We start from the raw sequence: 21540 nt of genomic DNA on the forward strand, positions 1-21540 counted from the left end.
CTTTGGTCTTTGCGATGCATGGCGCTCTCTTCACCCCACCAGTAAGGAATATACTTTTTTCTCGCATGTTCATCACTCTTACTCTCGTCTGGATTATTTTTTGGTCAGCAGCTCACTGCTGTGTGACATTTCAGACACTGAGATTCATCCTATAGCTGTCAGCGATCATGCTCCTGTATCTTTAACACTAATGCACAAGAATAATACTACGCCAAGTAAAAACTGGAGATTTAATATATCACTACTTAAAGATGAAGACTTTATTAAATACTTTAAAAAGGAATGGACTTCATATTTAGACTTTAATGACACTCCCGGAATATCTGCTTCTGTTCTATGGGAAGCAGGGAAAGCTGTGATGAGAGGTAAAATAATTTCTTTCTCATCACACAAAAAGAAAGAAGAAAACAAAAATATTCAGGAATTAGAAAAAAACATCAAATCACTAGAAGAAGCCTACGCGTGCGACCAAGATCAGGAAACATTGAACAAAATATGCAAAACAAAACTAGAATTAAATGAAATTATTAATAAAAAAACACAATTCCTTATACAAAGACTTCGCTTGCAGAATTTTGAACACAGTAACAAATCAGGTCGATTTCTAGCTAACCAGCTAAAAATAAATAAAGAAAAAACAACTATATGTGCTGCTAAAGATTTATCGGGGAACACAATATATGATCCTGGAAGAATAAACAACATTTTTAGGGATTTCTATGAAACTTTATACTCACCACAAATAAACCCATCTAAAAATGAAATTGATCTGTTTCTTGACAACGTAACTCTTCCAAAATTACTAGACAGTCAAGCAATGGAATTGGATTCGCCACTGACGCCAAGTGAACTCCAGGAAGCCCTGATAAGTATGCCCAATAATAAGGCTCCAGGTCCAGACGGCTTCCCTGCAGAATTCTACAAAGAATTCTGGACAATTTTGGCACCAGTATTCCACGGCATGTTGCAGGAAATCGAGGAAAAGGGCAGACTACCACCAAATATGAATTCTGCCAACATTAGTCTCCTGCTAAAACCAGGCAAAGACCCTTTATTTCCCTCAAGCTATCGTCCAATTTCTCTTTTAAATGTAGACCTTAAAATAATCTGCAAAGCTCTCTCAAAGAGATTAGAGAAAATGACCCCCCTCTTAATTCATCCTGACCAAACTGGTTTCATAAAAGGTCGGCACTCCTCAACAAACACTCGTAGATTACTTAATTTAATAGACTACTCATACGATAAAAACATCGAAACCATAATATTATCTCTAGATGCAGAAAAAGCATTTGACAGAGTTAACTGGAAATTTTTATTCGCAACTTTACACAAATTTGGTTTTGGAAACTCTTTCATAAACTGGATAAGAATATTATACAATTCCCCAACGGCTCGTATCAGAACAAATGACCAGACATCCTCCAGCTTCTGTCTCCTGAGGGGCACCAGACAGGGATGCCCACTCTCCCCCTCACTTTTTGCAATTTTTATCGAACCTCTAGCAGCAGCATTTAGACAGGCTACAACAATTAAGGGCATAAAATGTAAGAACATAGAACATAAAATCAGTCTCTATGCGGATGATGTGTTGCTTTTTCTGCAAAACACACAAACCAACCTCTCTGAGGTAATTACTTTAATAAACTGGTTTTCAAGAGTTTCAGATTATTCAATTAACTGGCCAAAATCTACAGTTCTCCCCATTAACTGCTCCTTCCATAATTCTTCCTCTGCCCCACTGCAATCCGGAAATATTAAATATTTAGGTATTAATATCTCTCCTAAGCTTTCAGACTTAACTAAACTAAACCACATCCCACTTCTAAAGAAAGTAGAAGGCGATCTGACTAGATGGAAATCTTTACCCATATCACTCATGGGAAGGGTCGCCACTATAAAAATGATGATCTTGCCAAAAATAAATTACTTATTTTTGATGATCCCTAACAAACCATCACAAGATTGGTTCAGATCTCTGGATTCATATATTTCCAAATTCCTTTGGAAAGATAAACCCCCGCGTATTAGCTTAAAAACGCTACAAAGAACCAAGGATAGAGGAGGATTAGATCTGCCTAATTTTCACCAATACTTCTTAGCCAACAGGCTTCAGTTCATCTCAGAATGGTTAAAACATACCTTCTTAGTTGAGCCCTGGCTAGATGTTGAACAGGCACTATGTAAGGATCTAGAGATTTCAGACCTACCATTTATTAGCTCAAACATCAAAAGACATGAATGCTTTAAAAGTATCAACATCAGCTTTTCTCTAACAGCATGGTGGGAGTTTCTAAAAATAACGGAGTCTTCATTAATCCCATGCAAACGTACACCTATCTGGAATAACCCTGACATATTACAAAACAATAATATGATTAATTTCCCAGAATGGAGTTGTAAAGGAATTAAATACTTAGAACATATATTAGAGGGAACAGAATTAATTCCATTTGACAGACTAGTTGAACAATATGGGATCAACAAGACAAGGTTTTTAGAATATCAACAAATTAAATCCATAGTAAAAAAGAAATTTAACCTCAGTCAAGTTGAATTACAAACACCACTAAGTGCGGCACATTTTCTTACTCTTAAATCCCCCAAATTATTATCTAAAATATACAGAACACTTTCTAAATTAGATGAATCAATATCCCTTCCTACTGCAAAGTGGGAAGCAGATTTATCAGTCAACCTAGACCAAAACTTCTGGTCTCAGATTTGCTTAAAAACTTTTAAATTAATTAAAAATCCCAGTCTGCAATTAATACAATACAAAATACTTCATAGAGTGCACTATACAGGTCATCGGATGTTCAAGATGGGCTTTACATCTTCCAACAACTGCTCACACTGTCAAGGCAATACACCAGACAATTACATCCACGCTCTTTGGTTCTGTCCACCAGTGCAAAAGTTTTGGCGCGAGATATGTGAAGACTTATCAAAATGTCTGAAATGTAACATTCCAACCTCCCCCTTAGTGTGTTTGTTGGGCAGCTTAGATAATGTCACTTCAGAAAAGAATATAGCCCATATGATCTTCACTGCCCTATGCATAGCCAAGAAAACAGTCCTCATGAACTGGAAAAATAAAAATAATCTTAATTCTAACCAATATAGAAATTATCTATTAGATTACATTAGTCTTGACACAGCCTCTGCCACCACATCAGATCAATTGCTCTGGGCCCCTTTTATCAGCTCCATCACCTAGTGGGGGTGGGGGGTCATAGTTTGGTCCCGCCTTCACTGTTGTGATTGGTGAGGGGGTAGGGACAGGCTTAGGGCGTCGGGGGGTTCCCCGGAGGCATCTTCCTTGGGGGGCTCAACCCGGGGTAGCGGTCACGTCCGGTTGAGGGCTCTGTTGGCTCTCAGGTGACTGTTTCCTCAACGGCTGCGTGCAGCGGGGCTAGGGGAGGGTCTGTGCTGACGGACGTGGGTTACTGACCTGGCAACCTGGCTGCCCCTGGGTGGGTCCGGGATGGGCGTGAGGTTCTGGGGGTGCTCCGTCTCTGGGCGGGGGCCCGGGCCGGGCCTCGGGGGCTCGGGTCCTGGTTGGTGTGTTGCCGGGGTTGTGGGCGGGTGGGTGCATGGGGGCCCGGCCCTGGAGCAGGGTGCCGCCGGTGCATCGAGCCGCCTGGGGGGCTCTTCAACTGGTGGGGGGGATGGTCACATCTGGCAGGAGCTTTCTTCTCTCAGGAACTCTCTGCAGGAGGGGGAGATACAGGAGAGGTGGAGGAAGATCTCAGCCTGGGCGTTTACCGTCTTATGTAGTCTGGAAGATGTGTGGTTGGTGGGGTGGGTGCAGTTTTCTCTGGGGTGGGGTTGGGTGGACTGTCCAGGGCTCTGTGGAGCCGGGGGGCGCTACTGCACTGGGTCTGATGGGCCTGGGCCCCCCTTCCCTGGCGGGTCGCGGAGGGTGGGAGTGCCTACTGGGGTCAGCGGGGGAGCTGGCCCCAGGGAGGGGTTACCTGCCCCTCCCTTCCTTCCCTCCCCATCTCCAGCTGCCTCCCTCTTCCCGCTCCTCCACAACCACCCACACATGCAGGGCCTTGGAGTGGGGGTATGTCACCAGGGTGCAGAGGAGGCTACCCCCCCCCCCCCCCCCCCCCCTGTCCCCTTCTGGCTGCCTCTGCCTCAATTTTATCCCACAACTTAGACATTCACATTATTCACACTCTCATTACACATACATATAGGATCTTGGGGGTGGGCACAATCACGGAGTCCAAATCACCATCAGGGTGTATACCTCACCCCTGACGTCGTTGCCCACCTCTCAATTTTAAATACACTTAGTCATTGAGGGCTAGCAGGAGGGACCATGCGCTTACCTGCTGCTCCTTGGCAGGTAGCTCCATGCCCTCCTGGGTTTTAATTGCACCTTAGAACACATATGCATCAACACTACAATGAGCGGGTGGAGGGAGGTTTGGAGTCTTCTCCCACCCCCATTCTCTGCGGCCTGCTGGAGCGGGGGGGCTAGTAGGAGGAGTTGGCCGTCCGACTGCGGTCTGGGGTGTGGGGCCTCCCTGCTGCTGCGGAGTCGGGGTGGTCTGCCTCTCCCCACCGCAGGGAAAAGGGTAACACCACCTGGGTCTGGGTGCAATTCCCCCCTCCAGGGGCAAGGGTACCTAGACCCGGTTTGTAGAGTACGCTTGGGGAGTGTGATTGTGTGTACAGCGTCTCTTTATGTCTGTCTCCACGTTGGTTGAGTGTGGAGTAAGTGTATATGAGAGCATGAGGGTGGGAATGGATGTTTGTGTCTGTGTGTGCCTGTATGTCTGTGTCTATATGTCAGGTTGGGTATCAGACGCCACCTCTCTGGGGACACCTCAGGCCCTCCAAGGTTTGGAGGCCTATCTCCACCCACCACCACTTCCCCTGCCGGTGGCGGACTCCCTCAGGTGTCGGTGTGTTGGTGGTTCTTTGTGTCTGGGGGTGGGCGTCCGGGTACACACCGGCTCACTCCTTGGCGGCCGCTTGTCGGGGCCTGGGGCCTGGGGCTCGCTCGGGCCCCTTTGGAGGTGGGGTGCCCCCGGCCTCTCGGCCTAGGGCTCGGTCACTCAGGCGCAGCTGGGGGCCGGCGGAGCTCACGGGCGCGTCACTGCAACCCCCCCTGGCTTCTGCTCCGCGGCTGCTGAGTGAGCCCTCATCTGGGACTCTCCTCAGCTCTTACTGGAACAGTGGCGCGGCTGCCCCTCTGTTGGTCTTCCATGGTCTCTTGTGTTCTGGGGGCCTCTGGATGTCTGGAGTTTTGATCTCCTCCATACCCGCTTCACACCCTGGAGGACGGGGCTGTGGCCCCCCCACACTCCCTAGCAGATCATTACATGGAGAAACCTTTGGAATACAAGCATGCTGATCCACACAGGTATGCACACATGGGTATTCACAGACGCGGACTAAAGCTTTCTTGGCTGCTGCCTCAAAGCACACTGTGCGCTGTCTATCTTGCGTGCTGCACAATATCGTTTATTACTTAGTAAATACTGATATCTATGACTAGCTAGTTTATTGTGATGGTGCTTTGTTTTCTCTATTATTATGTTGCTCTTTGTTGTTTGCTGTCTCCTCTGTTTGTTTGTTTGTTTGTTTGTTTGTTTTTTCTCCATACAGGTGACCCAGGAGTTTTTTTTTTTTGTCTCTCTTCCCCCCCCTTCTCACCGTCTCTTCTCCCCTTGGGTTTTCTTTCTTTCTCTCCCCCTCTCTCTCTCATTCATTCCCCCTGTCCTATTTATTAAAAAAAAAAAAAAAAAAAAATGACAAAGGATGAACTGAAGCTCTGCCATCACGTAATGTTGCATACTGCTGTTTCTGATGTCATTTAAAAAAAAAAAAAAAAAAAAAAAAAAAAAAAAAAGAAGTGTGTGGTGGTTGATCTTGTTTCCTAATTCGTCCTGGAGATGTGTTAATACTGCAGTAATTGTGTTCCTACTTCCCTGTGCCATTCTAGAAATCCAACAAAGCATCGACACAGCCTCCAACTGTGACTGGCCAATTGTTACCCATTTCAAGCTACTTCTTCATCTGCCACCAGACTGAGAGTGAATAACACCAGTGTTAATTCTCCGAATAATAATTTCAGGAGGAAATGTGGACAGGAAAGAATTTTTGAATCAGCACAAAGGTGTTTTTAAAGTAGTAACTGAGTAAGTATGAAAGTAATCAGGGCTGGTAATCCAGCTTGTCAGAAGACGGAGGAATGACTCAGAGGTTTTTTTGGTCAGGTGATGAGAATAGCAACCTCTCAAAGGGAGAAGAGGGTAGTATGAGCTGTAATTATGCACAAATCTACACATTAATAGGATATAAAAGAATGATGAACTCCAAAGTTGCCCTTACTTTGGAATACTATTCTTGATTACTTTTAATGCCATAATTGTTGATACAAGACCCCAACCCACACTTCCAGTTTGTTTTCTTTGTAGTCTTTGTTCTCACTTGTTGTGACCATACTAACAAACTGTAGGTATGGTGTAGGTTAGTGATGGGTCGGTCGCGAACGAAATGGCTCTTAGAGCCGGCTCTTTGACGTGAACGACGCGAGCCGGCTCCTTATCGCCAGCCGTGGGTTTTTCTTTGGCTGTATCCCAATTCAGGATCTGCAGCCTTAAAGGCCGCATTTTAAGGCCGATTACATCACAGCGACACGACGAAGGCTGTCCCAATTCGAAGGCTGCTCGAAATGCGGCCCTCAAATGCGTCCTTCATTTCCCTGAATTTTAAGGATGTGGTGGTGTAGACTTCGTGGCCCAACATATCCCAGGATGCATAGCGCAGCGGTGGGTGTGGATAAATTTGCAGAAAAAAACGGCAGATGAGGGGCGCCCGAAGAGTAAACTTTAAGTAAGTGCTGAATATTATGTCACTTATTTATGTGCAAATGTTTAATAATGAAGAACATTAAAACATTACTGTTGGCCACATGCCGGCAAAGTTATGTGACATTAGTGACGTTTGTACTAACTTGGTTTAAAAGCCTTTACTTTAAAATATACGGCGTTCAATAGCTGAGCTTAATCTTGCAGAGAATGATCAAAGCTCATGTAGAAACAAACAAACAAATGAACAAAAGAGTTTCTCCTTCATTTCTGTCAAACAATGCTGAAAAGTTTCCAGCTGTTAGTATCATGGTTGCTAGGCAACCTGGGCAGAGGATAGACGTCCCATTTCACAAGCCTCGCACTTCCGGCCTTAGCTGTCTTTGATTACACGGCCCTTGTGGATCGTTAAGGCTGCGTACTTTAAGGCTGCAGACCCTGAATTGGGATACAGCCTTTTTCTTTCTCTCACCCTCTCTCTCGCACTTTTCTTCCGCTTCACTCTGCACGTGAGCCTTGTGCTTTACGCTGGGCAGAGGGGGGAGGGGCGGTAGTTACACTCAGTATCACAGGAACAGAGCGGGAGGGAGAGAAAGAGAGGCAGGGACAACAACGTATAGTAATCATCCACAACTATCTTCAGTTGCGGATGATAAAGGATTCAGAAAGTTAATTCATGCAGGTCCATATGACAGAGAATGTGCATGTTTTTTTTGTTTTCATATTATAATTTATATTTAATTGTGTTGTGGTTTGCAGTGTTTTGTGTTGTTTCAGTTTAAATTTGTGAAAGGAAAAAGCTGAAAATTTAAATAGTTAAAAGTTGAAATGTGACTAGTTGGTTTTTGTATTATATGATTTATTTATTACATTTTATGTGGAGTGAATAAATAAAAGTATATTTACGGTGGCCCCTACAGACAAAGCACGTACAAACTTCAAATCACATACGAACTCTGAAGCACGTACAAACTCCGAAACATGTAAAAACTCCAAAACACGTAAAAACACGTACAAACTCCGAAGCACGTACAAACTCCAAAACACGTAAAAACTCCAAAACACGTAAAAACACGTACAAACTGCGAAGCACGTACAAACTCCAAAACACGTAAAAACTCCAAAACACGTAAAAACACGTACAAACTGCGAAGCACGTACAAACTCCAAAACACGTAAAAACTCAGAAGCACATAAAAACTCAAAACACGTACAAAAGACAACAGAAGTGCTCCAGGATGCTAGGCGCAGTGTTGAACTTTTGTTACCTAGTGGCTACACAAGCCACCAAGTACCAACGACCGGATTTGGTGTGTGGTAGTAACAGGTAAATGAACATTTTTTATTATTATTTTTACATTTTTATTATTTGACTATATATGAATGCTTGTGTATAAATACACAAACAATACACATATGCTTTCATGCTTTCAATTGTGTAATTTAAGTGATCTAGGTAGCTCTGTTTTGGAAGTTCAGTTCATGCTAGAAAAGTGTTTTGGAGTTTGTACGTGCTTTGTCTCTAGGTGCCACCACATATATTTATATATAAACATATATAAATAAAACCAGGCAGCACGGTGGCACGGTGGTTAGCACTGTTGCCACACAGCAAGAAGGTCCTGAGTTCAATTCCACCATCAGGCCGGGGTCTTTCTGTGTGGAGTTTGCATGTTCTCCCCGTGTTTGCGTGGGTTCTCTCCGGGTACTCCGGCTTCCTCCCACCGTCCAAAGACTTGCAGCTTGTGGGGATAGGTTAATTGGATAATTCAAATTGTCACTAGGTGTGAATGTGCGAATGAATGTGAGTGCGAATGGTTGTCTGTCCCTATGTGTTAGCCCTGCGACAGACTGGCGACCTGTCCAGGTTGTACCCCACCTTTCGCCCTATGACAGCTGGGATAGGCTCCAGCGACCCTGAAAAGGATAAGCGGATGGATGGATAAATAAAACCACTTTTTTTTTTTTTTTACATTAGTAATTCCTTTAGTGCATAATTTTATATTATTGTTAATAATTAATTAATTAATTAAAGCAACAAAACAACCTGAAGAGCCGGTTCAGAGCCGAAAGAGCCGGCTCTTTTTAGTGAGCCGAACCGAAAGAGCCAGTTCTCTAAAAAGAGCCGGAAATCCCATCACTAGTGTAGGTGAATGGTAATCGGTAACTGGCCTGTATTTGTATAGCGCTTTACTAGTCCCTAAGGACCCCAAAGCGCTTTACACATCCAGTCATCCACCCATTCACACACACATTCACACACTGGTGATGGCAAGCAGGTGAAAGTCACAGTGACTTAATAGATTCACCTCACAGGTACAAAAAAGGCCTCGTGGGAGATTTAACTGTCATATACACTAGACCTGGGCAGAGCAGCAGACCTGTAAAGCACATTCAGCCCAGCCAGTGGGCTAGTTAGTGTTTACCCTTTTCAGCTTGACTGTGAAAGCACTTAAACAAGTGTTGTAAGATTTCAATACAGCGTAGTGTGTTACCAGTGGTGTTTCTGGTGACTGTGGTCTCAGGTGCCTTCAGATCATTAACAAGCTCCTCCTGTGTAATTTTGTAAAATTCCTCCACCTTTCTCATGATCATTTTAACTATGGGCTCAAAATGTGGTCATAAATATTTTGTACTTGTAAATCGGTTTTGTACTTGTAATAAAGATTTGTATGTGTAAAAAAGATTTGTGCGTGCGTAAAAAAGATTTGTATGTGTAAAAAAGATTTGTATAGAGATGGCCCAGATATTTATATAGAGATTACCCTTCAAGGACCTGCAGTTCAAAAAAGTGCCCCTCCGACAGCCAAACCCACCTGTTCTCTGATTGGATTGGGGCACTTTTTATCCGATAGCAGTTAGGTCCCCTTATTTTCAGCAGCTGTTGAAAGGATAAAGTTGTGGTATATCAGTGGTTAGAAATACCATTATTACTTTAGGATTAGTTTAACAATGGTCAGGGCTGACCCGGGACCATTGCTGTGAGTCACAGTGCGCAGCATAAAAGTCCTTTCACATCGGACGCAGGATGTGCTGCTAATGCTAATTGCTAACTAAAAGCAAAGGATCCAGAATTTGTTGCTGGCTGCTGAGCTCCGTGGGTTTTTGCAGCAGCTCTACCAGCAGCTCTTTGGTCTTGCCCATGATGGTGGAAAGGTTAGAATGGAAGAAACTGATTCTGTGGATAAAATCAGTGCTTCATGATTGATCGATTGCAGTCTATGTGCCACATGGGCACAAAACACATCTGTGGCAGCCAGTATTCTTGTTGGGTTGTAGGGGATCAAACCCTTATTTCACTCAGTGACATGGGGATCAGTTTATAACTTTTATGTTTGGACCCTGTCTCAATGCTATGAGCTCAGTTGTTATGTTCCAGCATTTTAACATTGTATTTGAACAAGTTTATCAATTTTAGAAATGTCACCCGTCCATGGTTTCATTGTTATTGGGTGACTGGTGTAAGTGCCTTGAAGAAAACATCTTACTTCAACAGTTCAACAGCACTGCAAACTTAAGCCTTTCCAATTACTGTGGAGTTAAATCAGTGTCTTCCTAACAACATTTTCTGCCACGTACAACAATAACATACAGCCTAACGATCTGGCCCAACCCTGACTTACTTGTGTTCCACTCTAAAATGTCTGTGCAGCAACACAATCCATTGTGGAACAAATCATCTTGCAAATAATAATTCACTTTATTACAGGAGGGACTAATAAAGTTGTGGCACATGGCACATTGCACACAGGCACACTGACTGGGTTCAGTGTGTTTGGCATTTGCACCAGTACTGTGTCCTGAATGGTTAGGGTGTTAACACGTGTCTGTGGCTGGCACACCCAGACTCTATCCAGCTGATGTGGTTCCTTTATAGCTGAAGAAGACGGCTCTGCTTGACCTGGCCTCACACAACGTGTTTTGGCCTGCTGAGCGTCCTCTTCAGGTTCAGAAGACACAAACAAAAACACAACGGGTTTTTTTTCTAATAGATTTTTGACTTTTTTCATCACATTTGACATGAAAACGATTCCCCGGAATATTCTCTCACCTTTGGTGCAGTTACGATCTCTGACCCTCTTCCTCTTTTTGCCCTAAAAACAAACACATCAGAATTTTCCTGAGCTGATACAAACTCTCTGCAGTGACTGTTTCATCATTCAGTGCAGTGAAAGGCACATGGATGAACTGTATGTTGGCACTTTGGACATACATAGTTCTCTTTGGTTGACCAATTCGGATGTTCTGTGGCGTGATGACATCTTTGTGTTTCCGCCTCGTCAAAATATTTTTTCTGCTCCTTCTTTGAGAGCGACCTCCACTGTGGATAGAAGATCACAAGAACACACTGTCAGCTCGTATAAATACACAGCCACACTGCTACTACACATAACTACAGGACAGCTGGTGCACATGCACAAACAAGATGATAGAGCATTAACAGATGCATAAATATATTCAGAGTTACACTTACTCTCTCTCCCACAGCTGCACTGTCACTAATACTTAGTTCTGCTTTCACCTTTGGCCTCTGCTCTTTAAGGTACAGCATGAAGGCATTTGGGGGCTTCTTAATGTACAGGGAGTGCAGAATTATTAGGCAAATGAGTATTTTGTCCACATCATCTTCTTCATGCATGTTGTCTTACTCCAAGCTGTATAGGCTCGAAAGCCTACTACCAATTAAGCATATTAGGTGATGTGCATCTCTGTAATGAGAAGGGGTGTGGTCTAATGACATCAACACCCTATATCAGGTGTGCATAATTATTAGGCAACGTCCTTTCCTTTGGCAAAATGGGTCAAAAGAAGGACTTGACAGGCTCAGAAAAGTCAAAAATAGTGAGATATCTTGCAGAGGGATGCAGCAGTCTCAAAATTGCAAAGCTTCTGAAGCGTGATCATCGAACAATCAAGCATTTCATTCAAAATAGTCAACAGGGTCGCAAGAAGCGTGTGGAAAAACCAAGGCGCAAAATAACTGCCCATGAACTGAGAAAAGTCAAGCGTGCAGCTGCCAAGATGCCACTTGCCACCAGTTTGGCCATATTTCAGAGCTGCAACATCACTGGAGTGCCCAAAAGCACAAGGTGTGCAATACTCAGAGACATGGCCAAGGTAAGAAAGGCTGAAAGACGACCACCACTGAACAAGACACACAAGCTGAAACGTCAAGACTGGGCCAAGAAATATCTCAAGACTGGTTTTTCTAAGGTTTTATGGACTGATGAAATGAGAGTGAGTCTTGATGGGCCAGATGGATGGGCCCGTGGCTGGATTGGTAAAGGGCAGAGAGCTCCAGTCCCACTCAGACGCCAGCAAGGTGGAGGTGGAGTACTGGTTTGGGCTGGTATCATCAAAGATGAGCTTGTGGGGCCTTTTCGGGTTGAGGATGGAGTCAAGCTCAACTCCCAGTCCTACTGCCAGTTTCTGGAAGACACCTTCTTCAAGCAGTGGTACAGGAAGAAGTCTGCATCCTTCAAGAAAAACATGATTTTCATGCAGGACAATGCTCCATCACACGCGTCCAAGTACTCCACAGCATGGCTGGCAAGAAAGGGTATAAAAGAAGAAAAACTAATGACATGGCCACCTTGTTCACCTGATCTGAACCCCATTGAGAACCTGTGGTCCATCATCAAATGTGAGATTTACAAGGAGGGAAAACAGTACACCTCTCTGAACAGTGTCTGGGAGGCTGTGGTTGCTGCTGCACGCAATGTTGATGGTGAACAGATCAAAACACTGACAGAATCCATGGATGGCAGGCTTTTCATAACCAAACCATGTCCATGCTACAGAGGTAGTAGCCCCTCGTTTAGCAATAACTCGACTTGTTTTGACTGGTTCTTCTGTTTGGAGCTACCTGGTTCTGCCTCATCCTCGCTGGCCATGCTGGTATTCTCTGTGCCTTCATGCGCATGGTGACTATAAGCGCCAATTTATAGTTACTTCATGTTTTAATTTGAGGTCATTTGTTTGATGCATATTCTGAAATTTGAAGTTTGAGAATAATGTATATCATTTCAGTTTACTTTGAAAAGTCTCAGCAGGATCTTGAGCTTTCTTGTGAAAGGTTTATGTGAAAAATGAACAAGCGGACGGCGGAGCCACACGATGGTTTTACCGTCATTGTTGGTAACAAAAGTATGAAACAGTCGCTTGTTCATCCATAGCGTGGTTATTTTAAGTATAAGAGATAGATAGAAGTTTAAGAAATTAATATAGCCACTACAGTGACCATCAAAACCATGAAAAAATATTGCCGTAAACAGTTTATTTTGCAACATCACGAAACAAACGATAGTGTATAATATGAAACAATACACATTTTATATCGTCATTCGATATATATTGTCATATCGCACAGCCATAATCCTTTGTTTTTTGTTGTTGTTTATGTTCAAGGTTAAAAAAAAATGAATAAAAATATAAACTTTTTAAAATATCTTTTTGTGTCTCTTGTTTTCCTCAGAATAAATTGCGACTAGTCTCAATGGCTGAGATGGAGGAGCAACACAGCGACACATTAACCCCGACTGCTGCAGTTCCTGTATGAACTGAGCAACTCTGAAAATCCAAGGAAAAGCTGAGTGTATTTTATTTAAAGCTCAGATGGAACTTGATGGACTAGCATGCAGGCTGCATTCAGGACTTTGACACACTGGTATGTGAAGAGTGGTACCAAGAGAAAGTGTGTGCACACAACGTGTCACTTTATGCTTGCTCCTCTCCAGCCTCTGGTGTCACTTTGTAGTCATTTGTCTTATTATTGTCTTATTTGATGCAATTTAGGTTATGTGCGCACAAGCAGAGGTTTTTGCTCCAGAAGTAACCATGACCTCGTTTTGAGAGCCATGTTTAACGTTTAATGGCCGTGAAATATGTCTGAAATATGACTTTTTCCTCTACTTAAACAGTTAAGAGCATTTGAACACAGTGGAGAAAAAGGTGTGCATTAAGGATTTTGAAACTATGATGTTTAAGTGTTGTCACTGTTGAGCAGTGTTGGTTAAGTTACTTGAAAAAAGTAATCAGTAACTAATTACCGATTACTCCCCCAAAAAAGTAATCCCGTTACTTTACTGATTACTTATTTTCAAAAGTAATTAATTACTTAGTTACTTTTTAAAAACACGATTTACAACCTGAAGAGGTGATAAAGCGATAGATCTTTCAGCCCAATTCTACTTTTTCTGCATAATCCATCATACAAAATGTAATCAGATGGAAAATTATCTTTTTAAAACTTGTTTTATTAGTTTTAATCTTTTAACTTTATGCATCAAGCAAAAATTTTATTATATGCAACATTCTCTGACGGGAAGAAATTTGTTTAACATTTAAACTTATTTTCTGCACATTTCAGCACATAAAATAAAATTTTTTTTGTGTGTTTACACTCAGTCTTTCAAATAGATGCAAGTAAAACACAGCAGAAAATAAATAACATCAAAGACTCAGTGGTCCTGTTGCTCTATTTTCACCTGTAAAGCAGGACTGCGGTAGGCGGAGGTTTACCCTGGTGCAGGTGTGCCGCAGCGGTCAGTGGAAGAATCCGCGAGTTTCTCTGTGAGTTTCCCATTACGTCGTTGCGCACTCGGTGCTTGCTTGGAAGTTTAGGGGTTTTTTTCGCTGTAAAAAGAAGTTTTCTTCCCACGCACAGCGGACACTAATGTTTTTGTCACTTTTTATGGAATCAAACTCAAAGTAATGTCAGTACTTCCACGCTTTAAACGCTGCACGCTTGTACTCTCTCCCGCACTCGATATATGATCCATTGTTGATCTGCACACAGCTGTTGTCACGAACGTCGCACTCGCTTACGTCACTGTCATGAGACATTCTTGCAAAAAAATCACGGTTTTAGTAACGCAGTAACGCAGTGTTACTACGGGAAAGTAACGGTAATCTAATTACCGTTTTCGCAATAGTAATCCCTTACTTTACTCGCTACCTGAAAAAGTAATCAGATTACGCGTTACTGCCCATCTCTGCTGTTGAGGATTCGTGGACACAGATCCTTATTCACCACGCTGCTGTTTACAGTTTAACTCTTCATCAGAAAAAGCACTTCTATTGTACTTTGCTCCTCACTGTCTTTGAAAAGCAAGAGCTGACAAAACAAGTCCGGTAAATGCACTTTTATCTTTAAGTTTGGAACAGTAATCTGTCTAATCTATTTTGTGTTTTAGTTATTATATGGGGAAAAGTCCTTTGGGTCATCCATCCTTCCTGTTCTAATAAACCCAAATTTCAGGAACACCTTCTTTAGATCTGTTCAGTTTTAGCACCACTTAAACAGTCAAACTTTTTTGACTCAAAGTATGTTATATTGCAAGGTAAAGACCCCAAAGAGTTCAGACAAACGTTCAAAACAATGTGAATTACATTCACTTCATTAATGAGGTGAATGTATTCAGTCATCAAAGGTGAGTGGCTATAACTGACTACATGTGTATACTGTATCATAAGTGGACAGACATGGATGTAAACCAAACTCTGGATATTATTAAATGTGAACATATCGTTAAATATTACATTTTTTGTTTGTCAGGTGTCCTGCTTGAAGAAAACACTTGGAATGTAAACATATTTACATGAGGGCAAACAGATTTCAAGGAAAATAAAAATGCTCAAATTTGAAAGCTTGTGAGTTACTTTGTTCATGTATCAGCTGTTTAGTTGTTTATGACGAGATGGATGCTGTCGTTATATTTTAGAATAGTTTTTGAGTTGAGGAGAATAAAAGAATATTTAACATTAATTGTATGTTGTTGTGTACTAAGCACAGATTAATTTAAAAAGTTTTAATTTATGAATTTTTTGAGCACAGGGTGTACTACGTTGTAGTTGCATAGAAATGTACGTTTAAGGATATAAAGAACTTTATTTAATGAGTTACAGTGAAAAGAAGTGCTTGGAAATAGTAATATAAACAGAAATTTACATTTTTCTATTAATGGAAAATATCAGTTCATGATACAGAAAATATACTGTAAATCTACAGAATTTTATGTTTTATCATTATCATTTACAGAAAAGTCCGTCAAACTTCCGTAGAAAAAACAGAAAGTGGAATGACAGAAAATTACCTCATTTGCACCAAGTGCAAATAAGTATCCTAATTTATATATTATTGCTCATAGAACAACAACATTATTGTCAATTTCACTAACTTCACACTGTCATGGGCTGGTGTTATGATGTTCTTGTTTGTATAGTTTAGACTTCAGTTCTGTTGATAGTGAGTTCTGCTTCCCTATTTAGTTCTCGTCTGTCTAGGTTCGTCCCGCGTCTGTGTCTTCCCCACTATGTTGGTTATGGTGTGTCTTCAGTGTGTGAGTCTGTCAAGTCCCCTTTGTATCAGTCTCCCTCGCGCTTTGTATGTTTCGCCTAGTCCGGCTTCAGCCTGTGCTTCGCCTAGTCCAGCCTCTGCAGCCTCGCCTGAGTGGCCGCCGTTGCCTTCCGCACGGCCGGCCCCCGGACCGCCATCGCCTGAGTGGCCGCCGTTGCCTTCCGCACGGCCGGCCCCCGGACCGCCATCGCCTGAGTGGCCGCCATTGCCGTCCGCACGGTTGGCCCCCCGAACTGTGTCCACATCGCCGCCGTTGCCGTCCGCACGGTCGGTCCCCCGAACTGTGTCCACGTCGCCGCCGTTGCCGTCCGCATGGTCGGCCCCCTGAACTGTTTGGACTCCTGTGCTGTCGGCCCCCTGGCCGGCCCCCTGAACTGTTTTGGACTCCTGTGCTGTCGGCCCCCTGAACTGTTTGGACTCCTGTGCTGTCTGCCCCCTGGCCGGCCCCCTGAACTGTTTTGGACTCCTGTGCTGTCGGCCCCCTGGCCGGCCCCCTGAACTGTTTTGGACTCCTGTGCTGTCGGCCCCCTGGCCGGCCCCCTGAACTGTTTTGGACTCCTGTGCTGTCGGCCCCCTGAACTCTTCTGTTTTGGACTCTGTTTTTTCCTGTGTTCTGGTGTGCTTCGTTTCTTTTGGTTTTGGACTCGTTTTTTGTTTTTGTCTTTTGGCCTTCCGGTGCTCCGGTTTTGTTTTGCTTCGAGCCCTCCTTCCTGGGCCCCCGCCGCCCGCCCTGGTCGGGTTGTTTTCTGTTTTTTCTGGCTGTTTTGTTTCTTGTTGGGCTGTCTGGGGCCAGCCTTTGAGGGGGGGTACTGTCATGATCCTGGGTCCTTTTGACCCAGCGTTTTGTGTTTTCTCTTCGCGATTTTGGTTCTGTTCTCTAATTGGTGTTTACCCTGTTCCCCCCCGTGTGTTCCTGTTTTATTGTGAAGGTCTGCGTCTTATGTGAGTGTTTTCAGTTTGCCTCCCTGGTCTCGTCATGTTAATCACTCCCAGCTGTGTCTCCCACCTGTGTGTAATCTCCCTGTGTTCTCTGAGTGTATTTAAGTTGTATTTTCTGTCTTGGTAATCGCTGGTTCGTCTGTGTTGTTTCCCCTCGGTCTCCCTGTATGTATTTCTCCGGACCTCCCTGCATCCTCATTCTGGTTTGTCTTATTAGTTTACCCAGTTTAGGTTTCCGGTTTCATGTTTTGTTGCCACCGCTGTTTGTACTCACACCCCTGTAAATAAACACTCATCTGCACCAGAGCTGCCGCATTTTGGGTCCTATTTCATATTCCACACGGCTTGCCCCGGCAAACCGTGACAGTTTCAGTGTCTTTGTATCCTGTCGTCTCCCCTGTTTGTCATGTGTAATCTCGTCCATTTAAGTTCCCTTTGTGTCTCTGTCCTCTGTGTCGTGTGATGTGTGGGAAAGAGGACTCGAATGCAGCACTTACTGAGATGCGATGGTGGTTTATTATAAATGACAAAGAGGGGATGGCAAAACAGAAACTAAACTGGGAGAAACTAAACTATAAAATGGCAAACCTGAACACGAAAGGAGGACAGCAGGGAGAGCACACAGTGGATTCACGGAGAGGTTCACAGACAGTTTCTAGGAGACGAACACAGAGTAATGCAGAGTACACGGAGTAACACAGACGACGCAACGAGGAACACAGGCAGACACACACTATAAATACACAGAGGGACACTGGGAAATCACACACAGGTGGGAGACACAACTGGGCCTGATTAACCTTGCTCTGTGTTAAATTATAGTTTTGTTCCAAGTGTCTGCATTTGGGTCCTCCTCCTCTCTCCACATGGTCTGCTAGCATAGACCCTGACACAGACACTATTAAAAAAACAACAACAACTTTAGACCCACCTATCTGCCCAGGTCTCAGAGATCTTCCAGGAATGGTGACACTGTTTTCCAGGGACTTGGCTGGTCAGTAGAAGTGATTTCACCTTTTCACCTCTAATCTGGTTTGCAGCATAAGTTACCATGGCAATAGGATCTCTGGCTGTGCACCGTGGCATCTGTTACTAGCATTGTAAGGGAAAAGGGCCTTTGGTGGGGCTCCCAAAGGAAAAACAAACAGAAAATAAAAATTCCAACAAAAATAAAAGCCAAATCTCTCTCTAAGGCTCGACGCACACAGGGAGATCAGACAGGCAAGGAACACACACAGTGACAAAGGTCAAAGAGAAATTTGAAGTTTTATATATCACACCCAGAAACAAGAGGGGCAATCAGAGGGAGTGGAAACACCTGGCAAACAAAAGATAGGCGACGACATTCCATACAATGAGACGCGAGGAAGATGCATAAGGATGGATGCCACTTTGCCACATTTGGAAGGTATCATTTGTGAAACCTGGAGCTCAGCATTTGCCAGCTTAGCATTTTAATACCAGACAACAGGGCCCTATACTACAAAGTTCATCATACCCAAGTAATCTGCTACTGACCAAGTTATGTGTTCAGCATAGGTGTTAGGAGACCTTGGTCGTTGACCCAGAGTTTTGAGTTTTCTTTACTATTGTACTTTAATTTTGCCTTTATTTATCATTTATAGTCTTTTCGTTTGTTTGTGAGAGTTCTGCCTTCTGGTTTCTGTTCTGTGTTCCTTAGTTGCTCTTTCTCCCCTGTCTGCTGTATCCCCTTGGCATGTCCGCATCTGTGTTATTTTTTTCTGTTTTACTTTGAAAGTCCGCGTCTCATGTCAATGTATCTGGTTTTGCTTCCCTTGTCTCGTTAGGTCTGATTTGTCCCAGTCGTGTTTCCCTCCTCTTTCCCATTCCCTGATTGCTCCCTTTGTGTATTTAAGCCCTGTGTTTTCCTTTGTCGGTGTTGTGATCTCCCTCATCCCACGCTGTGGGTTCTGTCCATCTGCCTGCCAGTTTAAGTTTCTGTATTCCCAGTTCAGCCAGTTTTCTGTTTTTTCTTTGCCATCCACCATTAAAGTTGCATTTGAGTTCACCTTTTTGCTCTGTGTGTCTGCACTTTGGGTCCTCCACGCCTGCCTGCACGCAGCCACACATGACAATAGGAGACATTAAGCTGGACATTCAATTCAATTTTATTTATATAGCGCCAAATCACAACAAAAGTCGCCTCAAGGCGCTTCATAGATACAGAGAAAAACCCAACAATCATATGACCCCCTATGAGCAAGCACTTTAGTGACAGTGGGAAGGAAAAACTCCCTTTTAACAGGAAGAAACCTCCGGCAGAACCAGGCTCAGGGAGGGGCGGGGCCATCTGCTGCGACTGGTTGGGCTGAGAGAAGGAAGACAGGATAAAGACATGCTGTGGAAGAGAGACAGAGGTTAATAACAGATATGATTCAATGCAGAGAGGTCTATTAACACATAGTGAGTGAGAAAGTTGACTGGAAAGGAAAAACTCAATGCATCATGGGAATCCCCGGCAGCCTACGTCTATTGCAGCATAACTAAGGGAGGATTCAGGGTCACCTGGTCCAGCCCTAACTATATGCTTTAGCAAAAAGGAAAGTTTGAAGCCTAATCTTAAAAGTAGAGATAGTGTCTGTCTCCTGAATCCAAACTGGAAGCTGGTTCCACAGAAGAGGGGCCTGAAAACTGAAGGCTCTGCCTCCCATTCTACTTTTAAATACTGTAGGAACAACAAGTAGGCCTGCAGTGCGAGAGCGAAGTGCTCTAATAGGGTGATATGGTACTACAAGGTCATTAAGATAAGATGCCATACATATGACATACATCACGTCATGAGTGTATACCCTGGTAGGAAGTGAACCACCTTTGTGCCACTGTATTTAGTAAGGCTTGAAACTAATGACTGCATTTAAGAATTTTAGTACAGGTGGACTTCTTTTGGCACGAGTACCTTGGTGGTCAGTAGAGCAAATGCAGATTTAAGGTTTTATTCTCTAGACCCAACCTATGACCCATCTTTGAAATAAAGCACATGGCTTCCCTACTTACCTCTCTTTTGTGAAAACAAAAGGTAGAAAGGACATACCTCCTCCACGATGGTCCTGGACTAGGTGTGGATTCATGTTGGACAGCACACTCTTTCATTTGGGATCATTAAACATGCAAAGGTCCATGGTCACGAATTGTACTGGAAGGTTCTGGGATCCTACTGACAGGCTCATTTGTTTAGAACAGAACCTGGAAGACTCAGTTGTAAATGCTTTGGTGAGCAAATGGAATAACTCTCTCGCTTCGCCCACTTCCATGGACGTTTGGTACACTTATTCATACTGCTTATTGCAGTCAGTGTTTGGGGTGTTTAGCCAAAGCAAAGGGACCTCGAGTCCTGTCTGTGATGGACAGACAACTGACTCAATGAAATTGAATCAGGGTTCTGGGTGTACACATGCTGCTCTACCAGGATAGACCCAGCAAACCTGGTATAATTATAGCCTCACCCATGCACGTGACGCAAGTGGTTAGAATTTAAATGAAGAAAGGCCAACCAGAAACCAAGCGCTGCAACAACTGCGATACCTCAAACCTGGCTTCCATAAAATCTAATTTTTCCAGTTGATAATTTGCATAATCGTCAATCAAAATAATTATTTTTTAAAAATGGTGCAATTTGGGTTTTCTTTTGTGAAGTCAGGAAAGTATAGTATAAAACACATTCGTAACAATGTAGATATCTGGAAATTAAGTAATTAAGAACAAACACATTACATATTACATGCAGCTCATACTGTGGGCATGAGCCTGCTGGTTCTGTCCAGACAGGTGCTGAGGTTAATGTGTGAAAGAAGCTTTATATATAGCCTGCCATAAAGGTGCTATTTTTAGCTGCTTGCTCCATCATTGTATTTGGTTGTAAAGCATCAGAAGTTACTTTTCCAATCATGATTTCTTGAAACTGTTTTATTATGAATGAACTGCAGATAAGCGTCGACACTGGAATTAAAATGACCCATTTCCCATTCCTAGACCAAGTGACACAATTTGCCTCACCAATACTGAGAGTGTAGCATTACACGCAGCTGCAGCTTGACACTGTGCTGTTCTGACATGGGTCAGTGCAGCCAGCACAGATTCCTTTCAAAGGCTCACGCTGTTTCAAAAGTGTGTGCGAGCCTGCAGATTAATGCTCACTTGTTTGGACGTATTGAAAGAACAAAACACCAAAATTCCAGAGAAATGTAAGCAGCCATAACCGGTGAGCCCAAATCATAAAACATCTTGAAATTCTCATAACTATAATTTTGGACTAGAAACATACTTCCCTTCGGTTAGCATGTGCCCAAACACAATAGGTGACTATTTCTGTAATATGATGGTGATTCCAACTTGTTGTGACGCTGGAGGAACTCCATGAGCACCGTTTGTAGAAGGCAGCTTATGTGATGTAACCGC

The 21540-nt window shown here is 43.3% G+C and overlaps 1 long non-coding RNA gene across 1 annotated transcript; it reads right to left on the reverse strand.

Annotated features, from left to right (window-relative positions):
* Window positions 1–10561: 10561 nt before the first annotated feature.
* On the reverse strand, window positions 10562–11794 carry LOC147320045 (uncharacterized). The gene is made up of 3 exons (XR_015131198.1): window positions 11041–11794; window positions 10879–10921; window positions 10562–10767 (listed from the first exon to the last, which is right to left on the reverse strand). It is a non-coding gene; the product is annotated as an uncharacterized LOC147320045 (long non-coding RNA).
* Between the last annotated feature and the right edge of the window lie 9746 nt (window positions 11795–21540).

Source organism: Aulonocara sp. 'chitande type north' Nkhata Bay, linkage group LG10 (assembly GCF_057382095.1).
Source record: "Aulonocara sp. 'chitande type north' Nkhata Bay isolate Kocher_YH1m ecotype deep benthic linkage group LG10, A_spYH_male_GT1.1, whole genome shotgun sequence".
Lineage (NCBI taxonomy): Eukaryota > Metazoa > Chordata > Actinopteri > Cichliformes > Cichlidae > Aulonocara > Aulonocara sp. 'chitande type north' Nkhata Bay.